We start from the raw sequence: 18,800 nt of genomic DNA on the forward strand, positions 1-18,800 counted from the left end.
TGACAGATACAGACTATGATAAAGCCCTTAAGAAGTCCCATGAGGGATGAAACGTGTTAGCGACAAGCAATTGTGTGGTGCTTCTAAAATAATAAAGTACTTTTGAATAAAATGAATATATTTACTACAATCAAGTACTGCGACCATCTGTTATGTTCATATGGGAAGCCATTTATTAATATAACGTGCTATTGCTTAAATACAATGTACTAGGACAGATATACGAAAAATTAATTGTTGCTGTCGGGTGCAGAGTCATTCTTTTTGTTCTCTAGATCCTTTGCACCCTGGAAATTACCGTCCAATCTCCCTTCTGCCAAGTTTAGCAAAAGTGTGTGAAAAGGTAGTCACGAGATAACTCACAGACTATGTGGAAGGCTTGGGTTTGCTACACCCAGCGCAGTCTGGCTTTCGAGCCACTTACAGCACAGAGTCCGCTCTGGTGGAGGTTTCGGAGGCAATTCAGGAGTGTTTGAATGCTGGCGGGGGGCATCTTTGATTATGCTAGACCTCTCGGCGGCATTCAATACAGTGCCTCACTCCCTTCTTCTTGCCCGTCTTGCAGAGATTGGCATTACCGGTTTCGCCTTCAGTTGGCTCATCGCCTTCTTGGCGGACCGTTCACAGCAGGTTTGGCTTCTGCCCTGCTCCTCTTCTCCCCAACCAGTAGCTACTGTTGTCCCACAGGGCTCGTCCCTTAGCCCCCTCCTCTATAACATTCATGTTACCCCACTGATATATGTTGCGGAGGAGCTTGGGGCTAAGGTGATTGCTTACGCGGATGACTATCAGCTTTTGCTCACCTGGGAGGGTGACAATGTTGACGTTTCATCTGCCCAACACTGCCTACTCTCGGTTTCCCGTTGGCTGGCTCAGGCCCAGCTAAAATGTAACGAGGAGAAATTCGAAATACTTCTGTATGGTAAATTTCCTTCCAATTTCAGAGAGCTGTTATGGCCCACAGGATTTCCTCTGCCTTCCTTGTTGTGTGCTGCCGCAAAAAACCTGGGCGTATGGTTTGAGGTAAACTTAACATTTGCCACTTAGACTAAGAAGCTGGTGGGGTCCTGCTTTGGCATTCTACATTTTTTGAGGAAGTTCCTCCCTCTTCTCCCAATGGCTGCTAGGCAAACCATGGTTCAGGCTTTGGTTCTGTCTCGCCTGGACTATGCTAATGCCCTGTATGTCGGGACCCCAAGCTATCTGTTGAATAAGCTCCAGGTGGTGCAGAATTTAGTGGCGCGCCTCCTGCTGGATCTTCCCAGCTGCAGTAGTGTGTGACTCCATCTACGCATCTTGCATTGGCTTGCTGTGGAGGTGCAGATCAAATTTAAGATCTTGTTGATTGCCCATAATGCCCTGTATGGCCGGGGGCCAAGTTACTTGCAAAAGAGGTTCTTTTTTTATGTGCCAGAGAAACAGCTGCGTTCTTCTTCCCAATTACTGGTCCAGATCCCATGCTTCATTTGTCAAAGGCTTGGCGTTGGTTCCCTTGTTCAAAAAGCTGCCCTAGGTTGGAACGCATTGCCCTTGGCTATTCGCAGTATTCAAGATTACCGGACATCAAGAAAAAGTTGAAAACCTTTCTGTTTTAAACTCTTATATATGATCTTTTTCAGGCTTCGCGCCGGGACACTCTCTGGAGTAACCGAGCGTGCTACAAATGCATTTAACAATAACAATAACAATATGTTCTAGTGATACAGAGATAAAGGAGGTCAGACCTTCTTTTGCCCTGCCTGACTTAGAGGGGGCAGCTGGGACTGAATAAAATGCATACCCATCAATGTAGGGTGGATTCACGAACCAGGCCTCTTGCCAACAAATGATAGTATGTTATTCTACCAGTGCTTTCCAATCTGGATTCTATAACTTGGTACGCAGGGCTGCCACAATCCATGAAATAATACTTAAAGACTTTGCCTGAATAACCCCGGAATTTATAGCATTTTCGGTAGGTGTCGATATCATTGGGAGATTTGGGTAAGTTCGACTTCTTCTGCTAGTTGTGGTTGTAACTCTCATTCCTGGTTTCTCAGGGAAGACAGTGCCTCGAATATGTTGTAAATATAGGGGTAGTTTAGTTGGTACTGGGGTGTTCCTTTGTCCAGCTGTGGTCTAACAGCATGTGTCCATCTTGAAGAGCTGGGGGCATAAAAGAACTTGCCTGGTAGAAAAAACCTGGGGGCTGAGCTCTAATACCCTCTAGAGGGGGAGATATATTATGGAGAAGTCTCAATAAAGCACTGGCTAAGCTTACATCTCTAAAATTATTAATTATGCAGTCTCCTTGTGATGTCTTTGAAAATAGACCGACCCATGAGACTCTTCTTGTAGTGATGATTTAATCAGATAGGTTACTTGACCAGCCAGTATTTTTCTTTAGCCAAAAAGAAACTTTGTTCACTAAAGATGTATGTGGTTCGTTTTGGGTTTGATCTAACTTGGGTACATTTGCTAAAACAATTATATAGAATGTGCACTCTTGGGGGAATATGGGGCCAAATGTTGGTGTCCAGTGGGGCTGCTTCTAACCCTCAAATCCCTAATGAGGGTGAGCCATGGGCTTACAAGTGCCTTATTTGTCTACTTTCATTTAGGCTGTGGAGGAGCACCTGCTGCATCTCTCGTTAGGTGGGTGGTTTGCAGATATCTTATTTCCACTTCTTGTAGATTTGGCTGTATTACGTCCGTTACTCAATCTGTTGCTTTAATGTTAACTATGAGCCTCCCCTTGTTTGTTCAGGGAGACCACTTTTTCCGTAAGCTTCTTCCAGGTTGTGGAAATGTTGTTCATTTTTTTCTCCAAAATAGCAATTTGCTCAATGAAATCAGCACAAGATTGTGTTATGATTTTTAGCTGACTCCCCAGGCATTTCAGACCTGGACAGGTTTGGCCAGATTTTTTTGAGTCACAATTCTCCAAGGAGATTTTCATGGCATGTTTTTTTCCCACATTTGTCTTTGCTTTGTGTAGATTAATGATTTATTTTGGATATAGATTGTGCAGGCTCCGCAATTGTAGGTCCACCCGTCTCATGCCTGCTTTTCTTGCAGGGGGGACTCTCTACCTGGGATGTTGCTTCAGGTATTGTTGGGACATGTATGCCCTGTACAGTGCATAAACTAATAGGGAGAGAAGTATAAGTAGACATAGAGAGAGTTACCTTGGATGGAGAGGGAAGATACATAGTTAGTGAGTGCTCATGGGCAGTGTGGATGGTGTGCCTAATGGACTGATGCTACACAGGTTCCACAGGGACCATGATCTTATGTTCCACAAGAGCAGAGTTTTTAATAGCAGAGTCCATCCTTGCCTCAACCAACATCAATCTCAGTCTCAATATCGCCCCCAACAGATGTGAGATAGCTTTTGATTGAGTTTGGCAAAGCCTCTCCCCTTGCTTTATATACAGTTTGAGGGCCCCCTTACATTTCCCCATCCTTAATCCTTAATAGATACACAGTACAAATCTAAATTGATGCGAGGTACCTGAATTTCTTTGTAGCTAGATTTTAATTTCACCCTGTCTCTCTGCTTCCAATCCACAGGATAGAGGGAGAGCATACATATCAAGATATTCCCAAGAAATACGGAAGAAACCAGAGCCAAAAGATGGGGCCCAACCCAGCCTCTTCCGGCCGCAGATTGGCGCAGATGGGCCCGCTTGCATCCTGTGCTGCTGGACTCCTGTAAAGTTTTTAAGAGGCACCTCCAGGAGTGGGCTGCTCACGTTAGCGGCTCCTTGCCACAAGTTGTGCTGGGGCTTGGAGTCTGCCCTTTGGTCAATGCAGGTTCCCGCACTAGGGGGCTCCCATTAAGTTTTTAAGTAGCGCCTCCAGACGTGGGCTGTTCATGTCAGCAGCTCCCTCCCATGAGTTGTGCTGGGGCTTGGAGCCTGCCCCTCAGTCAATGCAGGTTCCCCTGGTCATAAGTAATAATTGCGGGGCCTAAGCTATAGTTAGTTCAGGTAACTATGGGCCCGATGTAGGTGGCCATTTACCGTCCGGTAACGGCCAATTTCGGCAGTTACCGACCGGTAAATGGGTTTTTTGGATGTAGGGGGCCAATTTTACCGATTAGGTAAATTTACCGAATCGGTAAATTTACAAAATCTGTAAATACCAAATCGGTATTTTTACCGATTCGGTAACTTCCAGATGTAGGTGGGACTCTTCTGAGTCCCACAGGCCTTTCAGATTCAGTATTTTACCACCCAATCCAATATGGTGGTAAAATACCGAATCCAGGTGTGCATGCACATGTGTGCATGCACACCTATGTCATGTGACAGACAGACATGCCCTTAGGGCATGTCTGTGTGCCACATGGCACACATGCCTGTATTTGGGGTGCTAGAGGGTGTCAAAGTGACACCCCCTGCACCCTTGCTGGAATCGGTATTTACCGAATCGGTAAATTCCGATTCGGTAATGCCCATTGATTCCTATGGGCTTCAATACCCATAGGAATCAATGGGCATTACCGAATCGGTATTTACAGAATCGGTAAATACCGAATCTTAACGATTCGGTATATACAGATTCTGTAATACATACATCCCCACCTCTATTTTACCACTTCTTAAATACCGAATCGGTAAAATTTGGTATTTAAGAAGTGGTAAAATCAAATTACCTACATCTAGCCCTATATCTGCTGAATGTGAATGATTTTGTATGAGTGAAATCTGAGCCTAAATATAACATCCCTGTAACCTTTGTTCTTTTAAGTAAATTTATATGTTTTTATAATGCTATTTCCTATCTATAACGCCCCAGTAGCCCTTGGTTTTTTAATGCATTTCTATATTTCTTTTTTAACTACTAGGGGCATTTGCAGAGTGGTGGTAAAAGGGGACGAGGCCTCTGACCTATATCTTAGCAATCCCGCTGTGTGGTACTTAATGCTAGTAACAGAAAGCCTTCTTGCCTCCTCAGCATCCAGAGGGACTTCGTCCCCCAACAAATAGTGCACCAGGAGGTCCATTAGCAGAGTGGTGGAGAAAGAGGGTGAGGTCTCTGATGATTTCTCAGCAATTCTGCTGTGTGGGACTTACTGGTGGTAACAGGAGGGGTTGTTTGCACCCAAGGACCCTCAGCATCCAAGAGAACCGAAATCCCCAAGCAGTAGTGCACCAAGAGGCACGTTTGCAGAGTGGTGGAGAAAGGGAGCAGGCCTTGGATGACCTCTAAGCAATCTTAATGTGTCGGAATTATTGCAGTTGACAGGAAGGTTTTTTGACCCCCAAGGCCTTCATCAGCCAAGGGAACTTCATCCCCCAACAAGGTGTGTTCCAGGAGGCCCACACTGGAGTGGATGAGAATGGTGGTGGGACCTCTAGTGACTTCCTCAGGTGCTGGGCTTTTAAAAAAACACATTATGAGGGGCTGCACAGCCCCCCTCGCGGGGCCAATTTTGGCCCCGGGGACCCCATCCTCGAGAGCCCAGCCTTTAATAAAAATAATTTTTATTATTGGAGGCGGGACAGTCATGTCTACCACACCCTGACCACCAAATGGCCAGCATACGTTTGGTGGCCTATCCCCAGCTTGATAGGTAGATGAGAGCCCGACAGCAGCATCAAGGAGGTGAAGTTTATTCTTAGATTTTCATTTTAAATATCCATTTTTGTTACAGTAACACATTATGACATCCGCATAAAGATTGACACATGTCCAATAAACAAGGTTCAGTTCTTGAAAGTGTAAGTTTTGCACTACGTGCAAGAAGATGTGCTTTGTATATTAATTTGTGGAACAGTATACCAATATATTTCTCATCACTGCCAATTGTCTGTTTTGTGCAGATACATGCCTGCCTAAGATAAATATACATGAGGTTGTTTGATGTTATAAGGGACTGTTGTACCGAACAGGCCAACATTTTTAGTTGTATTCTCCAGCACAATTGTGAAGGATGTTACGTTAGCCCTATTAAAGGTGAGATAGCATAAAATGCACTTATGACACAGTGGAAGGTCTAAATGTCACAATTGTGTGTTAGTATTATAAACAAACAACAGTGAGCATGGGAGCCAAAATGACTAGAAACATTAGATTAAATGGCTACATTTGTTACTATAAACATATTACAAATGCTTGCAATAAAAATACAATTTTATTTATGTTAGAAATGACACATTTGCATGATGTTTTACTCTTGCAGATATGTGCATGTAAGCCAGTCTATTTATTGAAAAATGAATTTGATAGGCATACACTTTTGAAAAAAACAGTCTGGAGCGTGAACACATTGGTGACAGAGTAACACAAACCCAAAACCATTATTTATATGTCCTTTGCTATGTGCAGATGATAAATCAATAATGAACAAAACTAGATTCACCAGAGGGATTTTTGGAGATGGAATTTTCTGTCACATATAGGTCGGAGCATTCCATCTGGAAAAACTAAAAATCAGGCACAACTATGTCTCATTAGGACATTTTAGAAATGTATCCAGGTTTAGTATTTTTCATACTGTTACATGTTTTTTTTTTAATAATTGAATTTAAAATTTACTGTAATTTTGTACCAGTGTTTGACTAAACTGAAAGGCAGACAATTTTAATGTTATTTTTTTCACAATGCTAAAGCAAACTAAAAGTAACTTAGATATTTTGGGGACAAATTGTAATTTTTTCTGTTATATGGATTAGATACGTATTAGAAATGCGTTATGTATTTTCTTATTCTGGAGATATATTTTGAAACTACCAAAAAAATATTTTTTATTTCTTCAATAGCATAGGTAAATACATGGGGCGTGATACATTAATAAGCAACTTAAGGTACTGAATACATAAAATTAATGTTAATATTTGAAAAATACTTAGGTTACTTGAAGTAAGTTTTATCATTGTGAAATCCCCAAGCAAAAAACATTCTTTCAGTTTATACAAATATTGGCACAACACTGCAGGAAATATTGACACACATTGATTTGTTTTGATATTTTTAAAAATATAACACATTCACCTTTTTTGCCTTGAACACACAATGTACAAATGGATATTTTTCTTGATATTACTATTTGTGACATAAGTTCACTATTCAAAACAACAAATCAGAACCATTCACAGGTTCTAAACAGTTCCTGGATAGAAATTAAAGTGGTTAAGAGAAATTATCAAAAATAATGTTTGAGTAATAATGGGAAATTACTAGGAGTGGGCAGAAAACTATGCTCCGCCCACAGAGTTTGCAGGTCATATATCGCTAGTTCCCCAAGATTGAAGGGTGCTGCATGCATTAATATAACCTTGCAACTCATGTAACCCTACACTGCACAGTACACACTTCCCGATTACCCCTCCGTAAGGACAGAGGGGCACGGCTGCCATTTCTCACACACTAGTCGAGTAGGCATTGGTGTGTGTGTCACGTGAAACCATGAGCTGTTTTCAAAGACCTCTTCTCAGCAGAAGGGGTTGAGAACTGTTATCCAGTCATTTCAACTCCCACAGCCACAGATTTGCCGCACACACCGGGGAAGTTAATTAATTCAAGGAAATACATCGGCCTTGGGTAGAAAGAACGGTGAGAGAAGGAAAGGAAATCGGGAACATAGGAGAACTGGCCGTGCTGAAACTGTGCTCCCTTAGAAAGCTGGGAGGGAGGCAGGCGCTGATGCTTCTGTGCTGTAAACACCGAGCCCAGCTGATGGCTTCTCTCCAGAGTGCTCTCTTGCTGAGTGCTCTTTCAGGACTGCTCAGCCGACTACTGCCTGACAAGCCGGGCAGACCATCCATGAGCGGCTCTTACCAGGCAGCCGTGGCCCCGTCTGAGGACCCTCCTGTGGACGGACTCCCCCTGCTGCTGAAGACTCTGAGGGACCTGCTCAACTTCAGCAGGGCTCGGGCTGGCGGAAACTGGAGAGAGTCTACACCCAGATGTCCAGCATCCAGACAATGAGCTGAGCTGCGGAGGTCCCTCCAGGGGCCATGCCAGCTGTTGCCCAAGCCCCCCAATATATATGCAGCCTTGCTCAGAAAGGAGATAGTGAGTAATTTGGGTGGGGGTGTGTAAGAGGGGTATATTGATTCCATGCACGTCTGATAATGAGGCTGGGTCGCTGTAGTGCCTGTATTAGTATCACAGTGTTTCTTAGGAAGGTGTGAGGATTGGACCACCTCAAGTGGATGCATGAAATGTGTTGAACTAACTTTGGGGAAACATGTGGTATGAGGTGTGTGTGTGTTTTTTTTGGGGTGGGGGGCCAAAGAAGTACAGTTACATTTCTGAGACTGACTGCCTTCACCGGCCACCCATCACACAAAATCTACAACACCTCGCCTTCCAGAAATGCTTCCTTGTGGAAGGGAGGCATTGCTGCTGGTGCTCCTCCAGGAATGCCTTCTGCCTGTGTTGGCCCTCGCCTGCATGCGCCAATGCATAACAACGCTTCTTAGGTTCAGTGGCAGGCCCCTCCCATCACCACAAACCCGTACATGTGAGGCAGACACCCTGGCAGAAGGAGGGCTTTCTCCTGTGAGCATGAGCCTCTGTTCCCCTCGCGGTCCCCATGCTCTCTCTGCCCGGTCTTTCCTTCTGTACCCCTCACTGCCCCCGTGTCTCTGCCAATTTTTCCCTTCTGTTCCCCTGTGACTCTGCCCGGTTTTCCCTTCTGTTCCCCTCGCTGCCCCCGTGCCTCTCTGCCCATTCTGCCTTCTGTTCTTAGCTACCGCTGTATTTCTGTGTTCTGTATTTTGCCTCTGTGCCACTCGTTTTTCCGGTATTTCTGTGCCCTTTTGCCGTCTGTGCCACTCGTTTTACCCTCGTTTTTGTGCCCCTTTTGCCTTCTGTTCCACTTGCTTTTTGTGCCTGTCTGCCTTCTGTGCCACTCGTTTTTTCCCTAGTTGTTGTGCCCCTTTTTGCCTTTTGTTCCACTCGTTTTTTGTGCCCTTCTGCCCTCTGTTCCACTCTTTTTTTGTGCCCTTCTTCCTTCTGTGCCAATCATTTTTCCCTTGTTTTTGTGCCCCTTTTGCCTTCTGTTCCACTCGTTTTTTGTGCCCTTCTGCCTTCTGTTACTTACGTTTTTCCTTGTTTTTGTGCCTTTTTTGCCTTCTGTTCCACTCATTTTTTGTGCCCTTCTGCCCTCTGTTCCACTTGTTTTTTGTGCCCTTCTGCCCTCTGTGCCACTCGTTTTTCCCTTGTTTCTTTGCCCCTTTTGCCTTCTGTTCCACTCGTTTTTTGTGCCCTTTTGCCTTCTGTGCCACTTGAATTTCCCTCGATTTTGTGCCCCTTTTTCCTTCTGTTACCTTTGTTGTCCCTCACCGCCCTCGCTGCTGGGTCCCCTGCGGCCCGCCCCCCTGATGGCCCACTGCCCATTCGCTGCCTCTGCCTCCCTCCCACCTCCCATGCCCCCATATATGCCTGCCGCTGGGTGGCCCCGCCACTGGCGCGCTGAAGGCATGCCCGTCTGCTCTGGTGCACGCCTGCGCCCAGTGCCAGAACCCCTGGCCCCGCACACGCCATGACGACTTCCGCCACTACAATGCCAGCACTCTGCATGCTCTCAACTCCAGACTGAGCCACACCTGCTTCAAGGCCACCTCGAAACGCACACATGGACCCTTCACCTGCCGGAACTGCAGCTACACCAGCCTCAGAGCAGACGAACCACCCGCCAAAAAGACCCCAACCACCTCCGATGCATACTACTGAACACCTGCTCCGCACGCAAGCATGCTGTCGAACTCTGGGACCTGCTAGACACAACATCCCGAGACATCGCCTTCCTGACAAAGACCTGGTTTAACGACTCCTCCGCACCCAGCATCGCCAAAGCCATCCCATATGGCTACAAGATCACCCACAGAGACCCCACCAACGGAGTCGGAGTCAGAATCGCCATCATCCACAAGAACAGCATCAGGGTATTGACTAGCACCAACGAAGCACTCAGCACCGCTGAACACATGCACTTTCAGATCCACACAGACCCCATCGCCGACTTGATCAGCACGCACGCCCTGACCTCCACTGACTACATCCTCCTCGGAGACCTGAACTTTCACCTTAAGAACAACAATGACAACAACTCCACAACCAGGATCGATAACCTCGCCAACCTTGGACTGAAGCAACTCGTCACAACTCCCACCCACTCCGCCGGCCACATGCTTAACCCCGTCTTCTCCTCAAGGCTGCATGTCTCCATCAGCCACACTACTGAACTCATCTGGACCGACCACCGCTGCATCCACTTCGCCTTCAAGAAGCCCACCACACACCACCACACACAACAGATCCCCTGCCGCTGCTGGAGCAAAATCACCTAAGACCAACTACACGCAAACCTCGGTCTCAGCCCACCCAGTGAACCCTCCTACACCGACAACGCCACCCACAGCCTCAGACGCTGGATCGAGGACTGTGCCAAAACCCTCGCCCGCTAAAAAAAAAACCCACAGAGACACCAGCAGGTGGGCCAGCTGGTTCACCCCAGAACTCCTTGCCTCCAAGCAAGCCTGCCGGAAACTAGAGAAGAAATGACACAGTGAACAAACTCTGGACAGCCACGCAGCACACAAGTACACCATCCGCAACCACCACCTCCTCATCAGGGCGACCAAGAGGACCTCCTTCAAAGACTGCCTCGACAACAACACACACAATAGCAAGGAGCTCTTGAACATCATGAAGGAACTCTCCAACACCAACGACATCCCACTGTTGCAAGCCCTGTGCGACTCCCTCGCCACCTTCTTCCACCACAAGATAGCAGACATCCACGACAGCTTCAACACTCAGACAGCCCCAACAGACAGAAACACAACAGACCCTCTGCACACCATCGACCATAACCCACTGCTAGCCTGGGCGAGCATGAGCATTGATGACACCATCAAGTCCATGCTCAAAATCCACTCCAGCTCCCCGTCAGACCCATTCCAGCACCACGTCTTCAACCGAGCAAGCAGCTCCATCACACCCCACCTGTGCAACGTCATCAATCTCTCCCTCGAGACCGCGACCTTCCCAGAGATCTGGAAACACGCCGAGATCAACACCCAACTCAAAAAACCTAAGGCAGACCCAGGAGACATCAAGGACTTCCGGCCCATCTCTCTGCTCCCCTTTCAGGCCAAGGTCATCGAGAAAACCGTCAACAGACAGCTAACCCCATACCTTGAAGAAAACAGAATCCTGGACCCTTCCCAGTCAGGGTTCCGCAGCAACCACAGTACCGAGACTGCCCTCATCGCCGCCACCTATGACATCAGGACCCTGCTGGACAAGCTGAGACCGCAGCACTCATTCTCCTAGACCTCTCTGCCACCTTTGACACCGTCTGCCACCGCACACTACGCACACGCCTCCACACCACAGGGATCCTAGACAAGGCTCTGGATTGGATCACCTCCTTCCTCACCTGCAGAACCCAGAGCGCCCGTCTCCCCCATTCCGTTCCAAAGCCTCTGAGATCATTTGCGGCGTACCCCAGGGATCATCCCTCAATGCAACGCTGTTCAACATTTACATGGCCCCACTCGCACACATAGCCCGACAGCACAACCTCAACATAATCTCTTACGCTAATGGCACTCAGCTGATCCTCTCCCTCACCAAGTACCCCATCACCGCCAAAGCCAACCTCCGCGAAGGAATGAAGGCCGTCGCTGACTGGATGAAGACCAGCCGCCTGAAACTGAACTCGGACAAGACGGGGGTCCTCATCCTCGGCTCCAACCCTTCAGCCTGGGACGACTCTGGTGCCCGACTGCACTGGGGGCAGCCCCAACAGCCACCTACCACGCATGCAACCTGGGAATCATCCTCGACTCAACGCTCTTAATGACCAAGCAAGTCAACGCCATCTCCTCCTCCTGCTTCAACACCCTCCTCATGCTCCACAAGATCTACAGATGGATCCTGACAGATACAAGAAAGACAGTCACCTGGGCCCTCGTCAGCAGCAGACTCTACGCGGGAGCCCCGACCAAGCTCATCAAACGACTACAATGCATCCAAAACGCCTCGGCACGACGAATCCTCAACGTATCACGCCACGGCCACATCACCCACCACCTGAGAAACCTGCACTGGCTCCCCGTCAACAAGAGGATATCCTTCAAGCTCCTCACCCATGCACACAAGGCACTCCACAAGACCGGCCCAACCTACCTCAACAGACGGCTCTCCTACATCCCCAACCGCCAGCTAGGCTCCGCCGACCTCTTACTCACCACCGTACCGTGCATCCGAAGAACAACCACAGGTAGGAGATCCTTCTCCCACATCGCCGCCAAGACATGGAACACCCTCCCACTGAGCCCACGACAGACCCAAGACCTGCTGACCTTCAGGAGGATACTAACCATGGGGCAAATTTTGCGGATTTGCGGCCCACAAATTTGCGCGAAATCGCAAAAAAAACCAGCGAGTTTGCGTGAAAATCCGTGAACTCGGGGATTTGCATAATGCGACCATGACCACGTGTGTCTGTAACTTTGCCACCACACCAACAGGCGCCGAGGTCCCTCGAGTGAGCTGTCCATCATAGTGAAGAAAGGGCGGGAAGACGTTCAATACCCTAGTGTGTGTGGGGCGGGGCCAAATGGCCGGGCCTTCTATTCGAGTTCACATGCCTCTTGTTTATAAAGGGTCAGAGACCGATCAGAGCACCAGATAAGGAGAAAGCAGCCTCCTGTTCACAGGAAGTGCAAGGGGATTGTGCTAGAGAAACTCATGGATGCAAAGACCTGCATCAAGGATTACATCTAATTTTAGGCGGTCGAGGAGGAAGCACACCTGTCTAGCCTCGACCGTGCTCACTGATTGTTTGGGCTGATTATAATGCGTGACTGAAGTTGAGCTTCAACTCGGGCAACTGCTTTATCTGTAAGTGCTTCCTGTTGAGGTTTAATTTTTGTGACAGGAGCATCGTGCCAGGATGAATCCTGCCTGCATATTTATCCACAAAGATGCCACTGTGTTGTGCCATACCTCTACTCAACTGGAGTACTTTCTACTTGCTAATCAGTAAGTGCTACCTCGTTTGGTAAATGTATAGTGCTTTTGCTACACTACAGCTGCGTAAAGACCCAGAAAAGTTGTCTCCAGTGACCACGTGTGTCTGTAACTTTGCCACTACGCCGACAGGCGCCGGGGTCCCTCGAGTGAGCTGTCCATCATAGTGAGGAAAGGGCGGGAAAACGTTGCACACCAAATGGGTGGGGCTTCCATACGAGTTCACATGCCTCTTGTAAGGGTCAGAGACCGATCAGAGCACCAGATGAGAAGGAAGCAGCCTCCTGGTCACAGGAAGTACACGGGAATTGCGCTAGAGAAACTAGTGGATGCAAAGACCTCCATCAAGGATTACATCTAATTGTAAGCAGTAGAGGAGAAAGCACACTTGACTAGTCTCGAACGTGCGCACTAGTTGTTTGGGCTGATTATAATGCGTTACTGAATTTGAGCTTCAACTCGGGCACCTGCTTTATTTATATCTGTAAGGGCTTCCTGTTGAGGTTTAATTTTTGTGACAGGAGCATCAAGCCAGAATGAATCCTGCCTGCATATTTATCCACGAAGATGCCAGAAGTGGAGATGGAGAAGTGTGGCTCAATGATTAGAGCGGCAGACCCTGATGCAGAGGTCTAGCCCGGGACCAGGGTTCAATTCCCCGCCTCGGCGGATCTTGGGCTCAAAATTCCACAGACCTGATAATTCTCGCCTCGGTGCCTATTCCAATCATGGAGTCCCACTCTGCAACTCTGGGCAATAGCTTGCTTAATCTCCACAACGGCCCCCACAACGCTAAGGATGCCTGGCCTCCACCTTGGGGGTGCCCAGGAGTGGACGCCTCACAGGGAAAGCCAGGATGGGTTCCACAGCGGTATTCGTACAAGAGCCTTGAGACCCTTGCGGGTGAGTAGTGGGCTATACAAGTATCAATTTACAATTTACGTGTTGATACCTCTAAAGCAAAAAAAAAAAAATCCGCACGCGAGCGGATTTGCAGATTTTTTTCGGCAATTTCGCGAGATTCGCGGATCACGAAATTGCTGAAAATCCGCGAGCGGAACAGATTTTGCACCCACCCTTAGAGGATACTCAAGACCTGGCTGTTCGATAAGTAGCCCCCCCCCCAGCGACTTGAGACCATTGCAGGTATGTAGTGCACTTTACAAATGATTGATTGATTGATTGATTGATTGATCCTTGTCCACCTTCCCTCTTGCTCCCACCACTTGGCCAAAGCTGACACCCTAAAAGGGCTGGGGTCTCATTTACCACAGGCACCTCTCCCCACCCCTGTGGCCCCAGCTAGGCTCAGTGAGGAGGCTATTGACCTCTTACACAGCATCTCTTTAGGCCAGACTGCAACCGTGAATTGCGTCCCCGGCCTTAGTTGCCAAATACAGCAATTGGCTTTATTTCTGGATGGAATCACAGTTCAATGTCTGGTATGCAGAGATTTCTTGCAAAAATAGCCTCTTCACTGACCACAGCCTCCCAACCAGCCCATCCTTGTGCCCAAAATCAGGTCCCTTCCTCATACCAAATCCCAAGTCCCAGCCCTATCTCATGCACACTCACTTCTTTGCAGGAACCCACTCCAACAGACACACATAATCACAAGCACACAAAAGAACACGCAATCCGCATAAATAGACTAGTGACACTACAGCCACAGGCACCATAGCCACAACCACCAGCACAACCACAAGCACCACAACCACCAGCATACACTCAAGCACCAGAACACCCAGAACCACAACCACACCAACAAGCCCCACACCAATCACCTCAGCAGCACACTTATCCAAACCAACACACTCAAACAAAAGCACACCTACACACAAAACAACACCAACCATAACCAGGCAGACACATGCAGCAGAATACCAAACACCAGCCAAACATACGCCAGACCACATGAAACTACCAAAGATACAGACACATGCACTACAACCACACCAACTACCTCAACAGCACACTCATCCAAACAAACGCACTCACACAAAAGTACTCCTAAACATAAAACAACACTCACCTAAACCTAGGTCACTCACCTGAATACCACACTCCTGCCAAATAAGACAGATCCAAAAATAAACCAAACCCACATGAAGCTGCCAAACATATAGACACACATATCACCCACTCCAGCTCCCTCTATCTCCAAAACCCACTCCTCTCCCACCCCTCCTACCTCTGCTCCTCCTCCAAAATTCAACCTGACCCCACCCCTTTGAAAGAAAGGTCTCCCAAAGTACCTGCTCTGTGCCCAATAGATTCACCTTCCTAAGGAGGTTACCCTTTGGCAGTGTATATGGAGGCACATAAAGCGCAACACATCCCAGCCTGTTCTTAAGGGAAAGCCTTTTATTCTGCTTTCATGTTTTGAATTGAATAAACTATTTATGAGAGAAATATCTCATTTATTAATAAAAAGATTTTAGTTTTACAAAGATTGTCCTGAAATAATTTTTCATTTACAATTCTTTGATTTATAAAAATGTTGATGAAGAAAATTTGAATTACATATTTTTACTAACCATTATGACAGGACATTAAAAAAATTAAAAGTCTTATTTGCAAAGTCCATACACTAGTAAAAAATATTGTTATGTGCATTAACATTTTAGTGCAAGCATTCATCATAATGCTGGACACGTACATCAAAAAATCAATGTCATTCCGTTTTTTTAAGTGTTATTACAGTTGTGTTCATTTAAACTTAACCCCTTCCCTACGGGAGTATTTCCCCCATGGTGCGGGGGTGGTGGGGGGGTGAGCGTGGCGCCGGTGGAGCTGTGCTCTTGATGAGCTGGTCTCGTCACGACCCCGCCAAATTATGAATTCACCCGCACAGGCGGGGAATCAATCATGCGTGGGCAGAACGGAAAGCCATTATGACGAGACCAGCTCGTCATGAGCACAGCTCCATTGTGTCTCAAGACGATCTGGTCTCGTCATGAGCAACGAAGAGGTTAATAAGTAAAGACATAAACACACATGCATTACACCTTACAAATAATACGATAATTTAAATGTGATAAAATACCGAAAATACACTAGAAAAGGTGAGGGGATATGTTACATAAAAAAATTCAATTATTTCAGTTAAGGACTAACATTGATTTTACCTATAATTAAAGTCAATGATTTACATTGTCTAGTGCACTTACTAAATTATACGAAATGTAATTTATTAATAAAATGTATAATGCATATGTTTATAATTCGATAGTTTACAAAAAATGAGGAAACACACCTGTATAAAAAGATTATACATTTTGTTTAATCTTTTGTTTATGTGTACATTATTATGAAGAAATATTGCACGAGATTTGGCAATAATAAAATTAATACATTTAATTTAATACAGGTGTGTCTCTTTAAAAAATTCTAATGACAACTTTACACACACATATGCATTACACATTGGAAAATTATTGCTTGTAAGAGAGATTACAAAATGCACAAGTCCAGAGCTAATACAAACAGTCAATTCAAATGGAAGCAAGTAAAAAAGAAGCTTAATTTCGATTCCAGCGATGATGAGGTTGATTTACTTTGTGGGGAAGTAGCAGCAGCAAAGGAAAGACTTGGGCGATTGGGTTATTGCCGGAAACAGAAGTGGAAAAAGAAATAAGGTTAAGTGGAAAAAGAAATAAGGTTAAGTGGAAAAAGAAATAAGGTAAGTTTCTGCCTCATATACCTTTGAATCTGACAACTCAGGTGTGGACGCTTACCCACCACAGCTATGTTACTTAAAATTGGCAAGCGAGGAAAAGACTCCACTCCACTACTCTCAGCAGGGTTTTTCTGAACTCTGCACGCTACATGAAGTGCGGAGTAGGAAAAAGTCTGCAAATTCTATGAGCAGAGCTGAATTTAACCTCCAGGCTTACTTAAGAACTGATGCTGACCTACCATGTTCATCCTCCTTATTAGCAAAAAACAACCTTAAATGAATGTTATGGAAAAAACGCTTGTAAGTCTTTCTGCAAAAAAAGAAAATCTGTTTTCTCAGTAATAACAAAAGATAGAACTTTTCTCAATAGAGATATTTCTGCATAGAGAAAGACATGGTGCGACAAAAAAAACAGAGGTACTGGCATGCTACTAGGGTGATCTGTATGTACAGCTAGCAGGATAGACCTCATCAGGGCCCTCCAGTACCAACCTATAGTACTTCCTCCAGGTTTCATGGTGTCCTGGTGCCTGCTATTGCTTCTCTCTCCCCCCGCCTCTCTGCCCTCTGACTAAAAACATGTTGGGGATGTGGTAACGCTAGTCCACTTCCGGTTCCTCCTTGTGGATCAGAGTCTTCTGAACCTGTCGATGATTCAGACAAAGTAAACTTTCTATGGCTTTTGAACTGGTCCCAAGTATAGGGACGATTATCAGGTGGATTCTGAGTTTAGAAATCATCTGCTAAATAGGGATGTGCCTTTTCTTTCATGAAGTTCTTAATATCTTCGCAACCTTGTCTGCTTTTCTTTAATCTCTGTATCATTAAATTCTGCAATCAATTTGTTCAGATTGTCAAGGGCTGTCTTCTCTTTAGATTCAGCATCTGGGCCGAGAAGTTCCCTTACCTTTATTACTTTTAATTCCTCTTGAGCATGTTCTAGGGCTGCCTCTATTCCTAGAACCATCAAGTGGCTGGAGCACGTGGTGTCTATGTGATTAAGCCTGCCTATAAATTTCCTATCCTCCCTGAATATAAAGGGGAGGCTCCTTGCCTGCAATCTTAGTGGAATAGTCACTGCTTTATTATTATTATTATTATTAGTAAGCTTGTAGAGAGCAATGGGTATTGCATCTATAATGTACACCAATACACAAGTTTTACACAATTGCAGATAAAGACCATAAAAAATATGCATATGTGCATAGTGATCCCAACAACCACAAAGAACATAGGTAACCTGATATACAGGATAACATTACATATGTGTTACAAGTAACAAACAACCATTTGACATTAACATAATTAGTCCATCAGCCTCAATGTAGCACCAAACTGTCTGTTTGAAACATTTGACTCACCAATGTTTTGACCCCGGGGAAAAGAATAACTGGGTCCCATAAAGACCTACATTGATATGGAGACCATCTCAAACTATCTATACTACTATTATAAAGGAAGAACTTTGAACCTTTGAGGCGGGTAAACTCAGGAACCACAGCGCCAATCCACACATCCGATACATCGTTGTAATCATCAGGGTGTGTAGATGGACATAGGCTATGTAAACTTAATAAATATACGTTATTTAAAAAATTACCGAAAAAAGTAGACCCTTGGAAGAAGCGCCGGCCACGACGTGCGTGCTGACATGAGGAGCGCGGGGAGGAGCGGCGTCCTGGAGCGCGAGGAGGACCGGCGGATATGGTGCGGGGAGGAGCGGCGTACAGGCGGTGAGGAGCAGCAGACATTCGGTGAGGAGCGGCGGACAGGCGGTAAGGAGCGGCGGACAGGTGGGGAGGAGCGGTGAGCGGCAGATGAGGTAGGTTATTTATTTATTTAGTTAGGAGCGGTGAGCGGCGGAAAAATGAAGCAAAAATGGCAATCGTGAGCAAGAGGAAGCAAACAGAGCATTCCAAAAGTGAGCCAAACAGTGCATTACAGGAGGAAAAAGTTACGTGTGCAAGTTACAAAAGCGTACATCGTGAGCAAGAGGAAGCAAACGGAGCATTACAAAAATGAGCCAAACGGTGCATTACAGGAGGAAAAAGTTACGTGTGCAGGTTACAAAAGCGTAGAAAGTAAACATAGAGGTATAGGAGGAAAAAGTGACGTGTGCAGGTAGCAAGAGGAAGCAAACGGA

This window comes from Lissotriton vulgaris, chromosome 8 (assembly GCF_964263255.1).
Source record: "Lissotriton vulgaris chromosome 8, aLisVul1.2, whole genome shotgun sequence".
Lineage (NCBI taxonomy): Eukaryota > Metazoa > Chordata > Amphibia > Caudata > Salamandridae > Lissotriton > Lissotriton vulgaris.